Source organism: Tenrec ecaudatus, chromosome 2 (assembly GCF_050624435.1).
Source record: "Tenrec ecaudatus isolate mTenEca1 chromosome 2, mTenEca1.hap1, whole genome shotgun sequence".
In the NCBI taxonomy this organism is placed as follows: Eukaryota; Metazoa; Chordata; class Mammalia; order Afrosoricida; family Tenrecidae; genus Tenrec; species Tenrec ecaudatus.
The window spans coordinates 287,201,061-287,223,637 of record NC_134531.1 but is presented as its reverse complement, the minus strand read 5'-3'; the positions used below and the strand labels follow the sequence as shown (position 1 = coordinate 287,223,637).

At 43.2% G+C, this 22,577-nt stretch overlaps 1 protein-coding gene across 17 annotated transcripts in view; it reads right to left on the bottom strand.

Annotated features, from left to right (window-relative positions):
- The window catches only part of ZBTB20 (zinc finger and BTB domain containing 20), a 968,716-nt gene that overhangs the window by 148,847 nt on the left and 797,292 nt on the right, over positions 1-22,577 (bottom strand). Inside the window, exon 1 of one of the 17 annotated variants that reach the window (XM_075542502.1) lies at positions 223-429. The exons of the other annotated variants lie outside the window; for them this stretch is intronic. The gene's annotated coding sequence lies outside the window, so the exon portion shown is untranslated. Of the gene's footprint in view, positions 1-222; positions 430-22,577 lie in introns of those variants that run through there. 17 annotated transcript variants of the gene reach the window in all.

Sequence of the window (22,577 nt, the reverse complement as noted above, 5' to 3'; positions counted from 1 at the left end):
GGAAGACAGTAACATACTCCATACTCTTTCCCACCCGGTGCACTGCTTCCATTCTCTCTGCTCCCGTCACACAAATGCCCACAGCTTCTCACGCCTCCCCCCCACCCCCGTACCCCCAACAACAAACAGACCAAAATACATGCTCTCTCAGTCTCCTTAAAAAAAAAAGGCTTTTCCATTTCGGTTGCGACACGGTGATAAGGGGTAGCGAACATCTCATACCTGGTGTGAATGCTAATCAGTCAGGAGTTCTCCTTTTCCCAAGACAGGGAACTGTTTCCTTCCAAATTTATTAGAACCTCCTCCACTGCCTCTTTGAAAAACCTTCTTTGTCACCCTCTCCCAAGTCCCGATACTTCTTTAAAAAAAAAATGGCTTCGGAGCTCCTTCTATTCTTGATATTGATTCTCTCTCTCCCCCCACCCCTCCTCCTCTCTCCTGTCTGTGTGTCTTCTGAGTGGTCTATTGATGAGTCCCTGGAGGCACTGGGTCAGCCTGCCCGTAGGAAACCAGACACAATGCACAAATCTCCGAGTGCCATTCTGCCATCAGCAAGCAGACCACGTTTAGGAGAGAGAGAGGGGGGAAAAAAACAGTAGAGCAAGAGACAGAGAGAGAGAGAGGAGAGAGAGAGAGAGAGAGAGAGAGAGAGAGAGAGAGAGAGAGAGAGAGAGAGAGAGAGAGAGAGAGAGAGAGAGAGAGAGAGAAACAGAGAGAAACAGAGAGAGGAAGAGAGAGATTGAGAGAGGGAGGGAGGGAGAGAGAGAGACAGGACTGAGGGAGAGAGACGGAAGGAGAGAGTGTGTGTGTGAGAAAAAGACTGATTGGAACAGGAGGGAGGGAGAGAGAAAGGGAGAGGGAGAGAGAGCGCGAGAGGGAGAGCGACACTGCCAGTCAGGTTAATCATCCCTACTTTAATTAGCTGTTCGGCTTAGACATAAAACAATTGAATTTGAATGATCTGTCAGCAGGCTCGGCTGAACCAAAGGGGAAAAGCGAGTATTACAAAAAGACTGTTGGTGTGTTCTGATAAGCAATACTGCTCGTACTGACAAATCCTCAAAGGGGGAACTATTAAAACTCACAACTAAACAAAAAGTACATACACAAACGGCACGAGATAGAGGTCATTAAAAAATGGGAACCCCCCACCCCACCCCCACCCCACCCCAGTTTATGAACTGCAGATATTTATGTGCAGGTGCCAGCGTATGAGAGGGTCTCTGTGATGTGTGAAAGTTTATTAGCGATGGTCTAGGAGTCGAGCAGACAGATGCTGCAGAGACAAGACAGGTACAGTCGTTTGCCGAATGTAGATCTTGGAGGGAGATGGAAGCTGGAAGATGAGGCACAGTGGCAAGAGATCAGAACAGACAGCGTCAGTGGGCAGACAGACAGGCAGACAGATTTTAGGCACTGCATGATCTCTAAAAAGGCAAAAGTTCTGATGCAATAATAGGTGCAAAACAATCCATCCAGCCTCTTCTCGGGGTGCACTCCAAGGTGCAGTTAAAATGGATTAATCTTTGTGACAAACAGAGCTGGCAAGGCCGGCTATGGCAGACACTGAAGGCAATTTGCAGACCCAGAAAATACCAGAGCCAGAAAAAACCTAGAGCTCAAGCTCTCCAACCCCTCATTCAGCTCACCAGGAAACTGAGGCCCAGGGAGTCAGGGAGATAACTCACAAAGGCAATGATGGAATGATAGCGCCGTCCACATTGGAACCCAAGGCTTTCCTCCTACCACCTGTCTCCAGTGTTCTTGAACATTTCTGAACCAACAGGTATGAAAACTGTCCTTGTCTTCAGAAACACAAGTCTCCTCCCTGTATATAGTTAGTCTGCAAACCTCCAAATTAAAAAAAATGTCTGAAGAGCCAAGTGGAAACAGATTTTTGTCCAACTGAAAGTTAGAGGTAAGGATTGAGCTCTTAACTCATTCACAGAGCCAAGCTGAAATGCAGAATATGGTGGAGTCCGGTACAGCTGTGCGTCACATTTCAAGCAAATAAAACCTAGTGGACTGATCTTCGAGGACCTTAGCCAGACTCGCCAACCCCCTCTCCGAGCGCCATCTGCTAGATGTCACCATGTTTATATGGTGTGGTTTTCTCACACAGCTCCCATCGAAACCACAGAACATGGTTTCTACCTAAACTATATGCTGGGCGAAGGCATCTCCTTAAGACTTTCACTTTACAATGTAGTTTTAAATCACTGATCATACTTTCTACCTGAAAGATGAGTTATGGTCTATTTTTCTTATATACTTCATGTTAAAAATGAGCTACTAAAATAAAAATGTGAAACTATAATGTATCTATAAATTGCATGCATGTTATCTCTTTTGAGGGGTCGGGGAGGTGGAGACGGGGATGGGGGCCACATATGATCATTTTCAATAAGGCCCTCTCTTTTGATAACTGAATACATACATACATACATGTATACATACACAATATAGTTTTTAAAATAAAAAAAATAAGGTAACAGTGAGATTGGAGATTTTAAGTCTCTTGTTCCAAAACAAGAATCAAGGTGCACAGTACATAAAACAGTATCTTTCCGTCCTGCTTCAGCAACCATGTTGCTATTTAGGGTGAAAGAAGAAAAGGGAATGAAACATAAGTCACCTGGGAGCCCACTCAAAAGGCAGGTAATGGAGAGAGGTCAGAGACCGAGCAATAGAGTTTATTTGCACACCAACCACTTTTAACAGTGGCTGTTATGACATGCTTAAAACACACAGACCATAGTCAGTCAAATTATTGGGGGACGGAGAGAGACAGTGATGATTTTGACATTAGTATACCTTCTTCCTACAGGTCCGAAAGGACCCAAGGATAGGGAAGAGTCAAGGCCAGGGTAAATATATAGTAAGCGCATGCTGGAAAATAGAGGGAAAATGGTAAGAGCTTTTTGAAGACCAACAAACCTTCACAACATTACATAAACCGTACTCTTAGAGCCTCAGTGTTTCTATCTGTAAAAGGTGATAGTAATATTGCTATCATAAGTGTTTTTTAAGGATCACATGAACTAAAATATGTAAAGTACATGATCAGTCATTACAGTACATGGTAGTTATTATTGGGGAAGGTATAAAGTAAGGGTATAAATAAGACTATGTATTGTGGATCTGCTGAGTGGGTTCTATTCCAAGCATGCAGATTCAAGGTATGGAGACAGCTAGCAAAACAAAGATCTAACACAGAGACTTCTTTTGGAAAGAGCTGGCGGCAGAGCTGATGCAGCTAAGGCCCGACATTTCTAAAATTCAAATCTTAGAGAATATTAGATCATTTTATCTCCTTGTTCCTAAACTTTAGAATATTTCCTGGCTTATAATAACAATGACCAATATTTTACTGGGCATTCAACTGTGACAAATACTTGAAGGTACTTAAAACAGACGAACAAAGAAAGAAATGAAAACAACAAACCAACAACCCATACTTGAGTGTCACAACTCTATGAATTCCAAAAAAACCTATTGACTTTGAGTTAGGCACCACTGATATTCCCATTCCACAGAGAAAGAAACTACAGCACAGAGGTTAAGCAGATAGAGCAAAACCCCCAGACCAGACCCATTGCCATGTTCTAAATAGCAAAACAAACTCACTGCCATTGAGTCAATTCAGATTCAGAGTGACCCTACTGGACAGGGTGGAACCGACTCTGCGGGTTTCAGAGCCTGGAACTCTTTGTGGATGCAGAATGGAAGCCCTTTCCTGTAGCAAGAGAGGCTGGTGGGTTTGAACCACTGACCTTTACAGTTAGCGGCCAAAACTTTACACACACCACCACCAGGACACTCCCTACCAACTAGGTCACGGCTAGTAAAGGTGAAGCTGGGGATTCATTCCAGGCACTAAAGCCTCTGCCTTGAACCACCATGCCTTGGGGTACATGGTAGGGAGTCAGTGAGGACATGCTGATAAATGAGCAAATGCATAAATCCCCAGCATTTTGAATTAAGACACCATGACCACCACCACCAAATCAAAACTGTGCACAACCACCGGAGAGAGCCTTGTGCTTGGATCACAGGGCCCGTGCCTCTTCTGTAGCTTGTTTCAGATGACAGGGTGGGCCCTGCGCCTGGGTGGTGTTGAAAATGGATGAGGTGAAGAGTGCCGGCCATGGCCACCCCGGGCATTTAAATATCTGACGACATTTCAGCACTATGAGGGGAGCGTTAGCACACGGGTTATTAATTGGCTTAATTCCACTTTGGATAATTACATCGTGTCTCTTTAATTTTCCCCCGACTATGTCATTCTTCACTTCCTGTCACAAATGTGCTCTTTAAAAAAAAAAGGCATAAGAACACACACAAACACATGCATAGTTATATCTAAGGTTTGCATAATCATTTGGATTCACCCCCCCCCTTTTTTTTCTTCCAACTGATTAGCATACACGTAGAGTAACACGTAATACCAGATGAATGACTAGGAGAAAGAATTAAAGAACTGACTAGTTGAAGCTATGGTTTTTGTTTGGCACTGAAAACCATTTCCTCGGGGACAGAATTCCAAGGCCCCCTCCCACACCCCCCACAACTTCCCCCCTCCCCTCCGACTCATGGGCAGGCATTTCAAGAACTGATGACCTGCTCAGGATAAACTGACCAGTTTACAGTCTGAGCTTCCAGCATGGAAATCGGCTATGGAAACGCAGGTCTTTTAAAGCAGAAAGTGAGACTCAGTTCTGGGGAGTACTTGTTTAACACACTGAACTCACCAGCTTTAAGATAGCTAGTCATTCAGTTGTTAGACCCGGTCTTTTTTGACATGCTTTTATCTTTCCTTCTCAAAACAAATATTAGGGTAATCTTCAAATTATAGGTGAAAGGGACAATGGATCCTATTTTAATAAGCTTATAAATGATGGATAGTTATAAATAGACACAAACCCTTTCCATCTCCCAAAGAATGATTTGATTCTGAAAGACTGTCTGTACAATACCGAAGAGACTCTCTTAGAAGGATGCATTTTGGTCAAGTGCACAGATATTTAGATGGATCCCATAACAAAGCACAGGGTCTGAGTCTGCTCCACAGTATGTGCATAGAACAAGTCACCAAATATGAGCACGGGAAATAAGAGATTAAAGGGTTCATTTATTTACTGTGCACAAGAACTTCTCAGCCTTTGCTTCCTCAGCTTTTAGTTCACAATTCTATACATATTTTGCACACAATAAATGCCATAATTCAATGTATGTCATCATTTGATTTACTTTCAAACACCTTTTCTGATTTATCTCTCAAAGCCTTCCTCCTTATAAGCCTCCACCAAATTGTTATTATTTTTGTGTGTGGCCCTCTGAAAATCATCATTTAGTTGGTATCTGTGAGATGATCTTCATGATGCAGATTTTTTTAAAATCATTTTTTGGGGTCTTGTACAATTCTTATCTCAATCCATACATACATCCATTTTGTCAAGCACATATATACATTTGTTGCCATCAACTATCTCAAAACATTTGCCTTCTACTTGAGCCCTTAATATCAGCTGTTCATTTTCCTCCTTCCTCCCCCTCCCCCTTCCCTCATGAACCCTTCATAATTCATAAATCATTATTATTTTGTCATATGTTACACTGTCCATCATCTCCCCCCTGCCTTCTTCTCTGCTGTCCATCCCCCAGGGAGGAGGCTATACGTAGATTCTTGTAATTGGTTCTCCCTTTCTACCTCACATTCCCTCCACCCTCCAGGCATCGCCACTCTCACCACTGGTCCTGAAGGAGTCATCTGTCCCGGAGTCCCTGTGTTTCCAGTTGCTATCTGTACCAATGTACATTAGCTGGTCTAGCGAGATTTGTAAGGTAGAATTGGTATCATGATAGTGGGGGGGGGGGGGAAGAAGCATTTAAGAACTAGAGGAATGTTTTATGTTTCACACGATGAAGATTTGTATCAAAGTAACCAAAGTCCCCTTAGGGCAGTGGTTCTCAACCTTCCTACTGCCGTGGCCCTTTAATACTTTATAACTGTAATTTTGTTACTGTTATGAATCAGGCAACCCCTGTGAAAGGGTTGTTCAACCCCCAAAGGGGTCACAACCCACAGGTTGAGTATCACTGCTTTAGGAGAACAGTGGCCAACTTTCATGCTCTGAGGATAAACCAAAACATTAAAAAAAAACTAGTAGAAAGCTTTTCTCTCAGCCCCTCCTCATCGATGTGGCCCATGGAATAATGACAGCAGTCACTGTGACCGCCCTCTAGTTTGTCAATCAGGCATAGAGATAGAGCTCTTCGGGGACAAAGTGTTAACGTGCTGCTTGGCATATTTAATGTATTTCCTAGTCTCACACCTGTCTGTGGTGCCAACCGATATCCCAGCAGAACTGGAAGCACCCACAGTTACTTCTTCTAGTTCTTCATATGTGACTCCCACTCGCCCTCTCTTTGCCTCCAGTTTCCAATGTGTAAGAGAGGGAGACTGGTATCCTAAGAGTGGTGATCAGAAGCTAAGATGAAGGTAGTAATGGTTGGGCCAGATATTTAAGGATGCCAAAGTCGGCAGCGGGCTAACAACAGCTAGTGAAGGACACTTGTCCTGGTCATTTTCATAAGCTCCATTCTATGTCTGTAGCAGCGACGCCTCGGATCAAACCTTCTACATGCAAAAGACAAGTGGGCAGGGTACATACTGTGCACTACAGAGAATAAAGGAGCGCTTGGTTTTAAGTTTAGATGCCAACTAGAAATTGTATGGGAGATTTTTATAAAAACCTAGACTCTTAGACCGCGGGGACATTTAGGAGAGACCCTTAGCTTCCCTCCGAGAAGGGAGTCACAGAGGCGTTTCAAGTGACGAGCTTAAAGTTACATCCCCCGGTAGGAACAAAACAATGACAAGAACTCAGTTCATCGTCTCCTGATGCCATGCTCTCCAGAGCCACACACACACGTTGACTTTAATACCTTGTCTGCTCATCCCTCTCTCATTAATGAACCCCTCAAACTCTGCTGCTAAGAGTACCATTTTTCCTAACATGGTCTCATAAAAAAAACAGCCCAAAGGAACTACAGTAAGCCAAAATGAGGCACCCCCCCAAAGACACCCATATCCCCACGGGTGGCACAAGTGGGTAACCCGAAAAGAATGGTCACCACCTTAGAAAGTTGATGGGGTTCCATTCTACTCTGCACACTTGGGACCACCATGAGTCAGAATCGATTCGATGGCAACCACTATCACCGCCACCACCATCACCGATTCCTGCAAGCTGTGCACATTACCTTATGTGGCAAGTGCTGCTTCATGAGGGGGATTCAAAAGGCTCAGGGTGAAGAGAATTCGAGGGCAATGGAATGTTGCCAGGAACTATTTGAAATCTCCCTCAGAGAGAGGCTTGCAGACGTGATTAAGAATCTGGATAGGAGGCTTGGAATACCCAGGTGGAGCCCGTGATGTAATCACAAAGGTTATTATAAAAGGGATGCAGGAGGATCAGAACTAATGGGAATCGATGAGATGATGGAAACCGGAGGCCGGAGTGGTCCGAGGAAGGGGTCATGAGTTCAGGCATGCAGGTCATGTCTAGAAGGGCAAGGGAAAGAATTCTCCCCTGAGAGCCTCCAGGAGGAATCAGTCTTGCTGACACCTTGATTTTAGCCCAGTGAAACGGATTTCAGATTTTTGGCCTCTAGAACTACAAGTGAATAAATTTGTGTTATTTTAAGCTGCCAAGGTTGGGGGTAATTTGTTAGAACAGTCATTGAACAATCAACTTCCTTGATCTAGATTCCAGTTCTCAACACAGCTGTAATATTTCTTAGCTTTCTTCCTGCCCCGCCCACCCCCACCCCCAGCAGATATATTACCTTGTTGTTCCAAACTGAGTTTGCTATGCAAGAACTTAACATTATTCAAATAAAAATAACTGAACAAGATAGGTGACTAAAAATTTCCTTCTTGGTTAAAAAGGAGTAATTTACCTAAAGATTGTTGGTCAAGTAACTAAAACACAAATAAGACTCTTACTGGGCTCAGAGTTTGGGTTAACGGCGGTGAAACAACACGGGCGGAGATAGGAAGGATCGGGAATCCCTGTCAATGAACTGTACATGCAAAAATTGTTGAATGAGTGCATATTTTATTGTGCATGATTTTACAAAAAATAAAAACAAAGATTATTGGTTAAAGAAGAATTTGCCCAGAGAGCCATCGAATCACATTTGCCAATGTCCACATGTCCAGGCTCATGGAAGTTGTTCATCAATAGACTGACAATCCTAGCTACTAGTTATTCTACAATAGCAGTTTCAAGTTGGAAGCAAACTGATTTGGACTAAATGTCTTGTGGGACCAACGTTCAGGTGATAATACCTTGATAGTACATATTAACCAAGGCTCCAAGAAAACCCCAGTAAAAAACGTGTAAGGAACTCAGGAGGCCAGTTTGAATCCTCCAACTCAAAATGAAGGCTGTATGGCTCTATGGTTTTAGAAGATTCTGTTGAACAGAGGACTAACTGACATTAATCGTTTCCTAAGCCAAGTGTGGAATTTCTTTACGCAAGACTCTGCTTTTCTATGCTTCAGGCAAACAAAATTAGGACAGCTTTGACATTGGCAATGATTTCGGACCCCAAATCTCCTATCAATTTCAGTTTTAGTAAAGTGGCCCATGACTTACATTTCATTTCCCTTCCATATTCTTAAATAAGTACAGAGCTCTGCGAAGCCAGCTCAAAGACAAGTAATTATGGTCAGCAATTTTTCTATGGAAAATATGTAACCATGAATAGGTGGCAAGAATTGTCGAGATCAAGCTTGATATATTTTTATATACTGAAGCCCAATCTGCTGGGAAGACACACCAGATTAAATCTTGGAAAACCCATCAGGATTTTATCCAACCTGCGAGTAAGGAAAATGTAGAGCAGAGTATTTACCAAGGGCCCTGAGTAAGTGGGGAAAAACACCTCATAAAAGATAACTAATCATCTCTTCTCCTTCTTTCCTGAAATCTTAGCAAGTCTGCCTTCTGGCCCAAGGGCTCTTCCATCCTCTGAAGATCAAACTCTACATGTCACATTTGAGTTTCTCCTCTCTGCCCTACAGGGCAGTGTGCTGTGGCCAACACGCTATTTGGGTTTCTGCTTCCTTGACCCGGTCACAATGTGTGCATCAGTAGACGCAGCTGTACCTTTTAAGAGCGCTGTGTCCTAAAGCAAGTCAACTTCCCTTTACAGCCCGTAGGGTTCTCCTTGGTCTAATGTGGCTACTCTGTGCACTGGCCATCTCGCAAGTTGTTCTGAGGCTACCCTGGGATACAACATACGCTGTAAACTAAAGATCCCATGGGTTTGGTTTTATTGGTACTATTAATATTCCTATTTACTCTTCAGCTGGAGACTGAAGACCCATTCCAGCTCATGGTGACCCTAGAATAGGTCAGAGGAGAACGGCTCAGTAGGGTTTCCCAAACTGTCCATCTTTATGGGAGTACACAGCCTTTGAACCATCACATTTTCTGTTTGCCTGGTGGAATGCCTGATGGGGTGTGAAGCCACCAACCCTCTCTCTGGTCAGCAGCCAAGCACTTAACCACTTCATCGCCAGAGCTTCTTTCTTGCTGTTGAGTATCTGTAGAAGTATACGGCACCCAGGTGGTGAGTCTTCTACATGGGAGGGAAGACAACCTCTGCGGACCTTCTCCAGGACATCATGCTTGGCGAAGTGGAGGGGCAGTCTATCTTGAACCAGATAGGAAGAACGGTGATGCTGACGCAGGACCGGGCAGTGTTTGGTTCGGTGGTGCACAGGATCCCTGCGAGGTCGAACTGACCTGATGGCACCTAACAACATGTTCGAACAGGAGCCACGGATGCCATTGTGCAGAGAACACAGCTGATTGCTTGGAACTATTATGTAAATTGTTAATTGTCGTATATAACTTTACCTTTCCTGTCATGCATCCTTAACTAGAATATATGCTCCCTGAGGGCAAGCCCTGACTTACACTTCTCGGCATTTCCCACTGGCTCCAGTACAGCGGTTTACAAATAACATTTGCTTCCAAAATTATTTGCTGTTTAATTGGATTCTCTTCTTATTGGCTGTTATTGGGGCAATTAGTGTTCATAAAGTGCCCATAGATAAGTGTATCATTATCACTGAGGTGAAAGCTGTGATGCTTAATTTTTTTTAAATTATGCATTAGGCTCCTTGTTTTTCCCACGTGACACTTAACCTGACTAATTGTAGAAATGAAAGGAAACCACCACCACCACCATGAATTTCCTTTAAGGATCGCTCTATGCTCAAGAGTTTGAGGGATTCGGCTACTGTGTCGTTCTGCACAGCGAGGGGGGAGGCACAGCTCTGTGTTCTAGAGCTTGGGCTCAAAATATTTTAAATTAAGAAGCAAGCTACCCATAAAATTACATAAACATAAGCACGCCCTCGCCTACAAACACATTTGCACACCCTTAAACTTAAATTAATGCAAGGGAAAAGATATATTCTTTTGCTCTAGTGGAATACCAACGATGAAGACTAATAAATGAATAAATAAAATGCTGGGTAACCCAATCAATGTCTGCTCAATTCTGGTCAAGGAGGTGAGGTGAGGTTTCCCTGTGAGTTAGGGCATGTCACGGATGAAAAGGACACAGAGAGCTGGGGGGTTTCCTCAGGCCATTGCCACCCAGCTCACACACTGCTAAGAGGCTCCTTTGCAGGAGGCTCTTGGTTGCGTTTGTAACGCTTGCCCCAGGTCCCCTAGTGCATTAAGTGCCACATCACAGTGCTACAAGAACAGGACTGAGAGCAGGAAGGGACATGACAAGGCTCCTTTTTTCCCCCCAGATCCAAATGTCCAGGAGTCTGTCCAGATTTTCAAGGCTGTCTTTCCTACGATGGTGTTGTTTTTCTTCTTGCTCTCTTCACACACTACACTCTTTCAGGCAGGAGATGGGGAAAGAACCATTTGTTTTCAGCAGAAGCCTCAATTTTTGTGTTTTACAAGACTGACCACCTATCAGAACTGTGGGTTCATACAGATCATCATTTCCATAGGTAGGTGAGAGTTCATTTTAAAAGGGAGAGAAAATAAGAGAGAAAGAAAAAAAAAAAAGAAACGAAACCCAAGTCTGATTGGCAAATTTGCTCTTGATTAAGGATTTAGGCACAGTTTAGTAAGTATTTGTTCTCTATTAGGCTGGGTGCATATTAATTGGTACATATTTTAACATTTCACTGCTGCATTAAATTATTAATAATTTGACATTATTAGCTGGTACTGTCACCATTTTTCTGAAACAGTGCCACCTATTTCTTCTAAGTTTGGTTCAGAACAAAAAGTCTGGAATCTCATTTGTCAAAAAAAGAAGAAGGAAAAAAGTCACGCCCTCGAAAAGCCAAATGTGAAGTTCAGGAGGAGAATAGGAACCACCGAAAGAATGAGGTCTAATTTTAGGACGATTTGGGAGAAGAACAGTTCATTGAAACTGCAAAACAAATGTTAAAGAAACATAGGTGCTTTCCTCCCTTGCAGCTGAAAAAGCGGAGGCTCTAAGGATAATACGTGGAGACCTGGGCTTCAAACCTAGGTGTGTCGGACAAGGTCCCTGTTCTTTCCTTTCACACCCACCACCCTTAGGCTGTCAAGAAGTTTCTTAGGGATCTGCCATCAGGTTTCTGGGGCAAAATTAGCATTCCCACAATTATTTATACACACATTTAATAATAGTAGCCAGCATTTACTAGCACTTACAATGCCAGCACTGTTTCATGTACTCAACACCTATTTACTTAGTCTTCCTAACATGACAACCCAAAATGAAACTTACTGCCATTGAGTCCATGCCTACTGACAGCCACATCGTAAGACAGGGGAGAACTGCCCTGGTGTGTTTCCAAGACTGGAACTCTCTGTGAGAGTAGAAAGCTTTTCTCCTGAGAGGGGCTGGTGGTTTTGAAATGCTGACCTTGCAGATGCCAGCCCAACTCTTAACCACTATGCAACCAGGGCTCCTCCTAAAATGCTTAGGTAGAAGTTATTATCATCACATTTTACAGAAACGTAAAGCACAGAAAGTAAGTGGCCAATTACCCTGCCTCTCTCACGGTCTTTTCTTGTTTTTAACTTTCTTGAACACACCAGACCTGTCTATTCTTTTTAGGCCCTGCTCCCTTTTAAAAGGTAATGACTAGATCTTACAAGGTAACTGGAATATCAATCAGCCAACAGTTTACTTGCTAAACACACAACAAAGAGACCCAATTGGGTGGAAAACTCCCACCTGTAGAAGAGGAAGTTCCCCAAGCAGAGTCCATGGCCCGGAGCAGTAGAGGCATTCTGGGCAGGAGGACTTTCTGAGTCTTGCAAATCAAATGTGTACATGAATTCAACTTAATTCAAATCAATGAGCACCTACTATAAGCAAAGGACCCTGTTCAGAGCCGAGCAAGAGGACATAGCTACAAAGGTGTGACATAATATGTAGAAAAAATAAACACCAGATAACTAAATGCAAAACAAGGCGACTACCATAAGGTGTTAACAAAATTCTATGAAGTTCATTGACTTCCAGAATATCTTCCGATGGTGGGGACTGAGAAAAGTTACTTAAATGAGACAGGATTTGAGATGAACTTTGGGATATGAAACTCACTCGTCAGTCTGGGTAGTCTAGAGAAACAAATCCATGGACACACGTGTATAAGAAACAGATTTATTCAAAAAGAAAAGAAAGATATTTTTATTCAAGAGCAATTGAACATTGAGAAAACACCCTAGCCCAGTCCAGATCAAGTGCATAAGTCCGATATTAGCCCATATGTCCGACACCAATCTATAAAGTTCTCTTCAGACTCACAAAACACATGCAATGATGACAAATGTAGAAGATCACAGGCCAGTGGGTAGAAAATCTTTGGATCCAGTGGCATTGAAAACATCCCAGCGCTGGCAGGGGTCTCTGCATCAGGGTGGGTCCATGTGTCTTGTCAGATGTAACTCCCAGGGTGTGAGCAGAGAGAGAGGTGTCTCCCGCCTCCAAGGACCAAGGAAGAAGTACCGGATTTCCTAGAATTCTCAGGAAAAGGCCATGCCCACACAGAGTCCTCACTGATTGACATGCTAGACTCCACCCCTACACTCTTACTCCTCAAATTGACAAACGATTCAATATCTACCACACTCTAGTTAGTACTGGTTCCAGACAAGGGGTACAGCCTGCAGGAAAGCACAGAGTACGTTTGGGGTCACGTGGAAAGGTTCTTGAACGAGTGAAGAATGGCAGCAGCAGTTTGAGATGCTGTGTGTGGCGCAGTCACATGAAAATGGGTGGCAGCTGGCAGCTGCCAATCCACATCTGGCAGTACCAGAATCTACGGGTCAGTCCCTTCAGGGAGGCATCTGATTGTCTACTTGCAGCTGCATGTGTTCCAAGAAACTGCTCACTGATCTTAAGCACTCAGTGCGGTGGGAGAGCAAACTTGCATTGTACAGGCATATGGAGAGACCTGATGACGGAATAAGAAAGATCATCGAGATACATAGGAGGACCATGTTAGCAGATGCCACAGAGCCCCCAGGAAAAGTAGGGATGAATGCCCAGAACACCGAGGATCAGAAACAACGAAACCAGCTCTCCCCATAGGAATAGGTGCACTGAAGGACCGGTGTCTTCCTCCATGCACTTCGCTTTGGAAGGGCCGTCTCTTATTCCTTTTTGCGTTCCCCCATAGACTAATGTTTGTACACAACCACACCCACAAACCAACGCTACTTTCTTCTGAGGAAATAAGTGGGCTCTATTAACTCTGAGTCACCCAAACTGTAATTGAAGTTTTAAGAATACGGAGTGAAGTTCAAACTTTATTAGTTGGTGTCTAGCTTTACAAGCTAAATGAGTTTTTGACGAATTTCAGTCCTAAAAACAATAACACCAAATCCACTGTTACAGAGTTGATTCTGACTCACAGGGACCTCACAAATTCGTGTGTCTGTGTCATTAAATGTATATTTGTATCAAATTATAGTTTCAAGACTTTTAATACAATTTTAAAATCATGTTTGCTGTGTGCAAAAGATGTGTCAAGGTCAGCGTAGGATTTAGTTCTTTTGCTTTGACATCATCACGGCGGTCTGGTGTTTGGTCAAGCAACTGGTCCTTTTTCAAGATATGTAAAACAACTATGGAATAAAGGCAAGGTTGATAATTGACTATAAATAAAAAACTGAAAAAAAAATTATAGCCTAGATGTAGCTCATGGATCATTGGTTTGTAACCTTTAGATTAAAGGACTTTGTGTTTGAGAATACATTTCTAGGTAGTGCAGTAAGCAAATACATCCCCCACCCAAATTTCAATGCATGTGACACGGAGAAACTGAACCTCAGCATACCAATCTGGGAATAAGGCTAAATACTGCTCCCCATTTTATTATCCAAATAAGGTGATAGAAATGTTTGAACTTCTCAAAGACCTATTTTAATGGTCTAAAACTCTTAAAAAATCATTTTATTGGTGGCTCATACAACTCTTATCACAATCCATACATCCATCCATTATTTGTCAAGCACATTTGTACATTTGTTGCCTTCATCATTCTCAAAATATTTGCTTTCCAATCAGCTCCCCATTTCCCCCCTCCCTCCCTACTCTCTCCCCTTCCTCCAGTCTAAAACTTTTAACCAGAATATGGTATGATGACCTTGAAAGATAATCTCTCAATCTCTCTCTCTCTCTCTGCCCCCCCCCACTCTTCTTCTCTCCCTCTCTTCCCCTTCTGAGCAAATATTTCCCATTAACACCCACCTGCACTTCTTCCTTTTGTACAGAGGAGGTGGTATTTGGCTATATTCTGGTTCTGATTCATGAGAAATCAGCCCAAGCCCAACATTTCTGTTCTTAACAGATTTTGGTTTTTAAATCTGAAGAACACAATGTTTCCCTGGGCTGAGTTCTAGCATGCCAAGTTTTGGCTGGCCACAGACTTTGACATCTGAGTGAAAAATCTTTCAACAATGGCATTTAAACGGAAGAATCAACAGACCTTTAATTATAACACGGCTTGTAATCCCCCCTCCCCTCTTATCATGATGTTCAAATTGCTCCAAATCACTAACTGCATGGACAGCATGTTATTTTGTTTGCCATTGGAAATATCATCATTGAGAAACTTGGTGGTTTGAGATTATATATTAATTTTTGAAAAATCAGTATTACTTTTTTCACCATAAATTAAACAGGCATATGGAACGAAGGTCAAAATCGTGGATCCTTTAGAAATAAGAAACAACAACAACAAAAAACACCCCAAAACACTCAGCACATGATTTCTCGATTTATCTAAAATGTTCAAGAGTTATTTAGATAAAAGCAATATTTCTACTTGGAAATTAGGCATTTAATACATCAGAATATGGAGTATTTTTAGAGAGGTTTTGCTAAGTGCCTCTGTACTGCTCCATAAAATGTTGGGTAATGGTTTCTCTCAGTGTCTTCCATGACACAGCTATCAGATAACTTCACGTTTCCCTCCCATTTCCTCACAAAAGACCTACTAAGGAGGCTCTGAGGATCCTGGGAAAACTTCTCTTTTAGAAATTAATGTTGTACAAGTGCTTAGCTTATATCCAACTTGTCTCTCTTGATATTTTTACAGGACAAATTGGAGTTAAAAAGATAGATGTGGGACATGTTTATTTCCATAGAGCTGGCTAGGTTTCTGGTTGTAGTACATAAAGGTAGCGATCGCTGTATGTGGAAGGTGGGCATAATTGCAGTTCCCTTTTCTTCTTGAGGAGCACCTGAACCTAAATATTCAGGAAATGTATTTGTTTAAACCAAACACTATGTTAATCGCCTCCACATAATTTCTAAACCTTAAAAATATATCTACAAAACGGGTATCACTAATCTCTCCCTGGCGGAACCTGCCATGCAGATGCACTCTTGGCTGAAACGCTTCCCTTAGATGGCGCCTTTCCTCCCGCCACCAGTGCATTTTGGGGGCTCTGGATTCAAACTCAGGTCTAGCTCCAAGGCCTCTGCTCTCCTCTGTGGGAGAAAGGAAACTGCCCGAAATGAAGACAACTCTTCCCTGGAAGGGCCATCAAATTTGCTTTCCTAACACAATGGGTCAACAGAGAGATCATATTCTTAAATTACGTTTCAGCTACCTTGTGATTCTGGAATTCATCCTAGACCAGAGGATAAAATTCGCTCTTCTAAGAAAAGGGACAGCAACCACAGTCTCTCGTATCTTGGAACAGGCCTGGTTTCAAATCTCGTCTTTATTAGTCCTGTAAATACGCTTGTATTTATTGAATTGGGCACTGAATTTTTTGTTCAGAGAGAAAAAAAAAGTTTTACTGTCATTATCCGCTTTGCATGTACAATGAAGCTGCAAAGATCCAGAGGGAAACTAGTCCGGACCAGCAGGTCCTCTGGGGTACCAATAGAGAGAATCCAAGTCAAAGCTGTTAAGGGCAGAGAAGATAATACATGATATTAAATGCTTCTGGCCCAATTCATAGACTCATATATGACTAACTTAGTACCCGATTCTACAAATGAGGGGAAAGAAAAACCTTGGAGATGTTAAATAACTTGTCCAAGGCCACATGCCTAGCGAGTAGCCATTTGACGGCAGAGTTTATTAAGTACACTGTATTCTGGGAGCAGAATAGGAGAACCACACCCACAAAGACAAGCCCAAGAGTAGTCTCAAGACTGGAAATAGAGGATGGAATCAACTCTCAGAAATAGTCATGGAAATAGATTAAGAATGACGATGGTGGGTCTAGCAGGGTTGCGGTCAACAAGTACATTTAAAGCAGAGACTCTGGGGGTGTGACCAGATTTTAACACTGGTAAAGTGGGACACCAGCGAGACACCATTGATAAAACTCATATCCTGGAGAAATAGCCACACGGCAGCCAAAAACCGTATACCCTAGCTTGTCGTGCATTCTTTCCAAAAATTGGGACTTTTTTAAAATGCCGTGGGACGTAGGAAAAATTGTTAAAAATTGGGACTGTCTTGCCAAAAGCGGGATGTCTGGTCACCTTATAGAGCGACATTTAATGGGCAGGTTATCCCTCTCTATGTGTGTGCGGTAAGGGTGTGTAGAGGAGGTGAGGTGAGCGAGCGAAAAGGAACGTATGAGGGAGCTGCTAGAGTAGATGTTGTTATGTGCCTCTGTGTTGATTCCGACTCATAGCAATCCGACAATACAGACCAGAACTGGCCATAAGGTTTCCTTGGGTATAGTCTTCGCAGGATCAGATTGCCAGGTCTGTAGAGGCTGGTGGGTTAGAACCACCAACCTTAGGTTGTAACCATCGTGTCCCTAGGGTTCCCTTTTCTTCTTTACAAATGTCAATCAAGCTTTGCCTACCGGGGAGGAAGGAAGTAGAGGAGTCCACAGTTCCCTTCGGAGGAAAGCAGTTGTCCAAAACAAGCTTCTTCCCCACCCCTCCACCCCCCATCAGGCTTTGACCCTTTTCATTCCAGTTTGACCCCCCTGTAAGAACTTGCATTTCCACCCCAGCTATACTGCATCTGAATCTGTACTTGAACAAGATCCCTGGGTGACTTACCTGGGGCACTGGAAGAATCATCTGATGAGCCTGTTAAAATGGTGATTCTGATTCAGTGTAGCTAGGGTGGAAATTCAACTTATCAGCAGGGAGTTGAACCAGAATGAATTGGTCAGCAGCCTGGTTTCAAAAATCCTAAATTCTCCAAGGAGGGTTAAACCTCATTCACACCTTGGGGTAAATTACTTTAATGAGGTTACCAGACTACCAAGCTGAGTGTAATTAAAGTCAAGAAGTCCCAGTTTGAAGGGAGAAAAGTGATGGAGAGCTGTGGAGCTACAGGATGGAAAAGGGTTGATGGGGATGATACAAATCAGGACGAGGGGAGGGGGATTTACCTACAGGCATGAGAGCATACCAGGCATAATTCTTCAAAGGTCTAAACAAGTGAAAAGCACTAGCTTCATCACTAGGAATCATCGGGGGGCACAAAAGTGTCAGAACTACACTACTCGTCCACGAGGAGACTAGACTAATGCAAAGGTTAGTGGCTGGAACGCACGCACCACAGGTCCTTCACCGATCTGCTTCTGAGGAGCCACAGCCTGGAAATCCCTGCAGAGCACAATTCTCCTCTCTCATTAGGGCCCGATGGCAACAAACACTGACAAAGCATATCCGCTTAGAATTTACATGGCAGCCAGGGTGCAATTGAAAGCATTACAACTGATGGCTAGTTTCTGGCTTAAATCCTGAGCCAAATGTCCATCTTATAGTGACCTCGCAATAAGTGCTTGTTGAGCAAATAGGATGTCAACACTAATTTGGAAGACTGCAGATGTTCAGATTTCTCAAATTCCAAACTTTTATCCCATCTGGGTTAATCGAGTCCGATCTGTCAAGGGTGGCCAACTGTTTCCTCATTGGGAAGAAGTGAGAGAAAAAAATAAAGGGACGAAAGCGCATTTCCACAGGTCATTCAGATGCTGCACTCTGGTCTTCCCTCTTTGGATCTCTCTGGGGTGACCCAGCATGCTGCACATTCCTGAGTCACAGGGCCTTAAGAACCAGTCTCCTATGAATGCTTAGGCAGTGCTGTCATAAGGGGAGTTATGCAAAAGTTAAATGATGAAATGTTGGATTAAAACAGAAGTAAAGCCAAGAAGGCATGTTTGTGACACACGTTTGCCCATTAAGGACAAGGCTCATCTGACCCCACTGGAATCTCAGTAGGCACCCTTGTCCCTCTCTTGACCCGAGCTGCCTCTGCCTGGAGGTCCTCCTGGCATGATAGGAACAGCTCAGTGGGAACCATCAGTGGTGGCTCAGGGACTACAAGGCTTAATAAGTACGGCATTAAAATAATTGCCTTGTGCATGCAGTTACACTTGGGGCATGTGACCAGTTTCTGCATCCAGAGGGCATGCGAGATCGAAGCAGGTGTCTTTTTCTCCCTGGCTTTCTTACTCGTCCATCTTTCTTCTGCTCACATGCCCTCAACCACACACATAGCTCTCACATTTTATGACATCACAGAAGGCTTTTAAATGATCATTTTTAAAAATACACTTACTTTATTATATATATATATATATATATATATATATATATATATATAGAGAGAGAGAGAGAGAGAGAGAGAGAGCTATATCTACATACTAGTTAGATATATTACTCATAGCCTAAGAGGAGGGTATTTTGCTATATGTTAACTGAATTTGACCATAAGTTTCTATTTGGCATATGTCTTCTCATGTGGGAGTGGTAGGAAAACACACACATTTTATAACCGAAGAGCACAAACGGACCTTAAGGGGGCTAACTTACCTTCTGAGTGCCAATGGCTATGCATCAGAATCACCTGAGGTGTTTTAACAACTTTAATTCCTCGGCCTTAAAGCCCACCCTTCCCACCACAAGTGACTGATCTTCATTCAGTTTCAGGATTGGCTGCTGGCAGCCAGGTATGGGGCCAGGGATCTTCATCCCACTGGTCATTTCACGGCTGGGGACCCGAGGCACAGAGCAGTAGAAGGACTTCTCCAAGGCCACACGTGAGTATGTTCTTTGTGAAGACATGGGTGACATGAATATGAAGGCAATGGATCCTGTGAAATTGACGCCATTACAGATAGATAATATATGACGTATATTACAAACAGTTTCCATTATGTTGGGATCTGTCCTATATGTTTGCTATGCTTCACTAATTGTCAAGCCACTTATGTAGTGTTTCAAACATGATAGAATACAGGAAGTTAAAAAGACCTGCAAGCCCCGCAAACTGGCATCAGATAAACCATGCATTAATCTCTCAAATGTTTCAGACAGACTTTGCCTCTAGGCCCTCTGTCAAAGGGCCAGAATGACTCCAAACTTCACTTCCAAGCTTGACCTTCCTTCTGCACTCTAGTCTCGCAGCTCTACAAGCCCAGTGGGGTTCACACGGATAACTCAGTCAGCACCTTCACTGTGCGCTCAAAATTAAATGAGTGTTTCCCCCCTCCCAAGCCTGCTCCTGTTCCATGGCTCTCTGTTTCTGTTTAGGGCACCTCTTCGGCTCAAAATCCTGGAGATGTCTTCGGTGCCTCTCTCCCTTGATTCCGAAATGTAATGGAACAATTCTCTGTCTGGCACGTCTCATCCATCAACCGTCCTCCGGCTTGCTCCCCCTGACCCTGCCCTAGTTAGGGCTCTCATTGCCTTTTATCTGCACTATTGTGATACTCTCCTACCTGAGCTGTGGCCTCTGGCCTCTCCCCATCCAACCCGCTTTATTCACTGCTGCCAGGCTAATCATGCTGAAGCACCGCTCTGATTATGTTGCCCTCCTACCCAAACTTTTCCATCGCTCCCCATTGTCTACCGAATCAAACCCAAATTCCCTGGCCTGGTAATCAAGTCCTTTCACATTCTAGTCTCAAGCTACTCTCATCACTTTATTCTCCACTCTTCCCCGCCATGTGTTCCACAAACTTCACGGCTTCTTTGCGGATTCCTTAACTGGATTCTCCGAGTCTTCGCTCAGGGTTTCAGAAATCTTCCCTTCACCTTTGTGTGTCTGAATCCTCCTGGCCTCTCAAGGCACGGCTTCAGTGCTGTTTTGTGAAGTCCTTGGTCCTACCCTCTGAAATCTAATAATACTTGATCTGGACCACTTCTGGAGCCTCGGTAGCCGCGTGTGGTTCAGCGCTCGGCTGCTCGCTGTGAGGCTGGCAGTTGGAGCCCACAGCTGCTCCGTGGAAGACAGATGTGGCTGTGCACGTCCTTAAAGATCATAGCGCTGGAAACCCGGCCGAGCAGTGCTGCTCTGCCCTTGGGAGTCGCTGTGGATCGGAGGGTTTTATAGAGAATGTTGCCTTCTGCCATGGATTCTAGCAAAGTTGGCATAGGTTATCTTTCTGCTGTTAGATGAACACATCTTTGAGGGCAGGAATTGTCTTATTTACCAGCTTGCCTTCTCTAGCCCTAAGTACACAGTACATTGCTCGCAAATATCTGTCAGCTGACTGAGTACAGGCATGGCCTTTGTATATATTCAAACAAACGTGGCCATTTGCTGCCTGGTTCAGAGCAGAGTAGATGGAGTGCGTTAGAGGGGAGGAGTGAGGCTCCCAGACGGTTACACAACGAGGAGTAACTGGATAGCTAAGGAAGAGAAATGAAAACTATAAAAAGGAGATATAAAAACAAAAAATATTATAGAAATCTGGGGGGAGTAAGCACAGAGGTTTATAGGGTAAAGGACAAAGTGGGCAATGCCACATGGGCGTACTGGAACACCTAAGTGGGTGCTTAAAGAGACAGCACTGTTTCTCATCGAACATGCGCACCAGTGAAGCCGCAGGGCCACTACTGTCCACGACGATGGCCGTGAGTTACTGAGGGAAGTGAGAGTTAGAGTAGTGATGGTCTCAGAAGGCAGACCATGCAGACTACATTTTAGAAGCTATATATTAACAAAAAATGGTAATAAAATTAAAAATTACCCTTCAAGAACTAAGATGTAAAGCCTCCGTTTTCTGGGGCCTTCTGTTACATAAGCTTCATTTCCATAATAAAGCCAGATCAATAAATCCTCTCCCTTTACACATGGATAGACCTTTATGCTTTATGAGTCATAGCGACCTCCTTATAGTCGTCTCATTAAAAAAATAGTCATTCTAGATAATTTGGAAAACAAAGGAAAGGGATTTGCAAAATGGGAAAAAAAATCTTAGATTTCCAAGATTCTTAATGTATTGTTGAGGCTTTTTTGATTATACAATATTTATAATCATGAATGCCACCTAAAATATGCAACTTAAATAGTCCATGCTATTATAAACTCTTCAAAAACATTTAACGACTCTATAAATGTCTAGTTAGTAGATATATCATGATATATTTACCAGTCTCCCAGAGTTGGACCTGCAGCTTATTTCTAGTTTTGAAATATAAATATATCCAAGAAGATTTTCTATGAGTTGATCATTATTGAAACTGAGTGACAGACTCATGAGAGTTCAATATGTTGTTCTTTCGACTTTGTATGTGTTTAAAACATCCACAATAAAATGGCTAGGTTTATATATCTGTGATAAGCAACTCATGCAGAATGGTTTTTATTACAGTGATATTTTTTCCCCTTAAAAAAAGATGAAAGCAAACTCACTGCCCACAAATGGACTCTGACTCACAGTGGCCCTAGACAGGCATTCCAGGGTCTACCTCTTTATGGGAGCAGATAGCGTCTCCTTTCTTCTATGGAAGAGATGGCGGATTTGAACTGCTGACCTTGTGGTTAGCAGTTCAAAGCGTATGAGAGTGCAGAGGTTAGACCTGGACCATCTAGCTCAACGTTTGACCTCATTACTACCTAGTTATGTAACTCTGGGCAATCTATTGATGTTTTCTAAGCTTCCGTTTTCTCATCTGAAAAAAAAATTGGTATGATACTGCATAGGACCCCTCAAAACCAAACCAACCCCACTGCTGTTGCGTTGCTCTTCCTAACATGCTAACCCCACACCAGACCCACCACCACCACATCCACGCTGACTCAC